At 42.8% G+C, this 2,899-nt stretch overlaps 1 non-coding gene across 1 annotated transcript; it reads right to left on the bottom strand.

Moving 5' to 3' along the window:
• Positions 1–1,966: 1,966 nt before the first annotated feature.
• On the bottom strand, positions 1,967–2,039 carry Trnaa-cgc. Its single transcript has one exon. It is a non-coding gene; the product is annotated as a tRNA-Ala (tRNA).
• Between the last annotated feature and the right edge of the window lie 860 nt (positions 2,040–2,899).

Raw genomic sequence — 2,899 nt, 5'->3', positions numbered from 1 at the left:
TGCTCTGACTGGACCTCAGTGAGACGTTGCACCCCTCCCCTCCCTGGGTGAAACACACCTGGACATGTGCCTTGATCTACTGCTGTTGTCCCAGAAGCCTTCTCTGCCTTATTCCTGTTCCAGCCTAACTCTCCCTCCATTCTACCCACTGCTTTTCATATGGGGAAGGAAACGTCCCAACCTTCCCAACCTTTAGAGGTAAAAATATCAGAACCCAAGAGGGTGGTCCTCTCAGGGTCGCACAGAGTTGGTAGTGTAACCCATGAAACTGGTTCTTCAGAATATGACTGCTTGCCAGAGGTGTCCCGTCTGTTCAAGAGTCTCGGTAAATTGGGGTGAACAAGGACCAAAGAGGGGCGGTCTGGTCCTGCCCACCCATACACATGGCCTGAGGTTTCCATGGTGATGGTAAATGAGCCTCACCTGCTGCCTCTGATCACTACTGCATGTCCCCTCTCTTCCTGTCCTGTGCTAAATGCCTGGTCGCAATAGACTCTAGGGGAAATGGAGCCCTGCAATGAGGGGCCAGTCACGCAGGGACTGGGGGCTCTGACACTCTTGAGTTCATGGGCTTCAAACCGTGGGAGCTGGGCAGCAATGCCTGGGGTAGAGGCAGTGAATGGTGATTAGGGTCCAAGTTTATATATGGAAGAAAGAAATATAGCCATGGTTTGGAGAATCCTAAGGTTCATGTGGCAGATTTGGGGCCAGCTGGAGGGAAGATGGGTGCTAGAAGTTTGTCTGAGAACAGGGAAGATACATGGATAAATAGGGTGTCTCCCGGACGGACACTGGAGGTGCTTGAAGAGAGGCCCAAACTCTGTTGCAGGGACAGTGCTGAGGGGATTCAATCAGGGGATAGGAGTAGGAAAAGGCACTTAAAAAAATCTGGTTTCAAAATCCAAGTTACACATTTGTGTGTCTTTAAGAGGCAAATAACTGTAGAAAGCTCCCAAAGAGCAATGTCCTCTTTTCCCCCTTTGTTCTCAGGCAAGAGTAATGTTTTGTTCTAAAACAAAAACAAAAAGAACAAAAGAACATCATCTCATGTGTTGCCCCTGATAGTTATCACTTGTGTCTCTGTGTTTGCCTCTTGATTTTGGAGGTGAGTGCTTTGCTAACTTTGGGGAATTTGAAAATACTTGGTTTTACTTTCCATTGGCCTGTGGTAGCCTTTTCCCCCCCTCTTTTTGTTGGTGGAGAATTTTTTGCCAGTTCTTTGTTTTTTCTTTTCCTGTCGTCCTTTTTCTGGTTGTATTTTTGATGAACTAAAATCTCCCACCAGGACCTGCCAAGCTGGTGACCAAGCCTTTAACACATGGGATTTGGAAGGACATTCTAGATCCAAACCATAACAGTATGTAACTGTAGTGAGTATCAGTGAAGAACAGTGTACCCCACTCTCGTCCCAAGAAGCAAAGCACCACCACTACTATTGTGGGGCTCTGTGTTTACCTACATACCAGTATTGTGTAGGCCACAAGCATCTCTCTCCTTCACACTCAAATAAACGTTATATTGAAATTTATGCTTATTGGTCCCTTTTCTTTATACTTTGTTTATACTTTCTTGCCCACCCATTATACATGGCCTGAGGTTTCCACAGTGATGGCAAATAAGCCTCACCATGTTGTTCTAATTAGTTATACCTGACAGCAGAATGCTTTATATATATAATGTTAGATCATATTCAGAGAACTATTTTTGCATGTCCTTGAACATTACCTATAAAGGATTTAGGCTGTTTGCTTAATAATGATGCATAACAAACCTTCCCAAGAGTCAATGGGCTACTACCATAAACATTATTCCATGGCTATGCGACTGAGGATGGGCAGGGCTCAGACAGACTTGCATCCAGGACACAGGCTTCATTTAAATCTGTTCAACATGCCTCTAATCTCTGGATGGATGATTTCCAGAGTCATGTTTTTTTTTTTGTTGTTGTTGTTGTTGTTGTTGTTTTTGGTGGTGCTGGGGATTGAACCCAGGACCTTGTGCATGCGAGGCAAGCACTCTACCAACTGAGCTATATCCCCAGCAAGAGTCATGGTCTTTGAAGGTCAAAAGGCAGAAGGTAAGACAAACATGCAAGTTCATTTTTAGTGTGCATTTGTGTCATTCCTTGAATCGAATTGACCAAAGCAAATCATATGACCCAGCCACTTAAATAATGTCACAATTACATTGTGCATTGTTCCATATTGCACATGTAGCTTATTCCTTTTCACTGATGATTAGTATTTTATTGTAAGAACCACACTATAATTTTTTTCTCAATCTTTTTTTTTCTTGGTACCAGGGATTGAACCCAAAGGCACTTAACTACTGAGCTACATCCCCAGCTGTTTTTCTTTTATTTTGAGACAGGATCTCTAAGTTGCTGAGGCTGGCCTTGAACTTGTGATCCTCCTGCCTCAGCCTCTTGCCTCAGCAGCTGGGATTACAGGTGTGCATGATCATGCCTGGCCTCTTATCCTTTAAAAAAAATATTTTTTCTTTAAATTTTTAAGACAGGCTCTCATTAAGTTGCCAAGGCTGGCCTTGAGTGTACAATCCTCCTATCTCAGCCTCCAGAGTCACTGAGATTTGCACACCTGGCCCATTCTCTTTTAAAAAAATATTTTTAGTTGTAGATGGACACAATACTTTTATTTTTATCAAACCCCATGCCTCCCATGTGCTAGGCAAGTGCTCTACCACTGAGCTACAACCCCAGCCCATTCTCTTAAACTTTTGAGTGGTTTCTAGGTTTTGTTAATAAAGATAATTCTGTTTTGAACAATCTTAGCAACATATTCTATGGCACGTAAAACAGAATTGTTATAGATTCTTTAGTTAGCATAATACCCCCAATTTTGAAGCAAAGTAGAACAATGATTTATGTGATATTTGAATA

The sequence above is a fragment of the Marmota marmota genome, unplaced genomic scaffold (assembly GCF_001458135.2).
Source record: "Marmota marmota marmota unplaced genomic scaffold, marMar, whole genome shotgun sequence".
Lineage (NCBI taxonomy): Eukaryota > Metazoa > Chordata > Mammalia > Rodentia > Sciuridae > Marmota > Marmota marmota.
The sequence above is the reverse complement of the archived record's forward strand: the minus strand, read 5'-3'. Positions and strand labels throughout refer to the sequence as shown.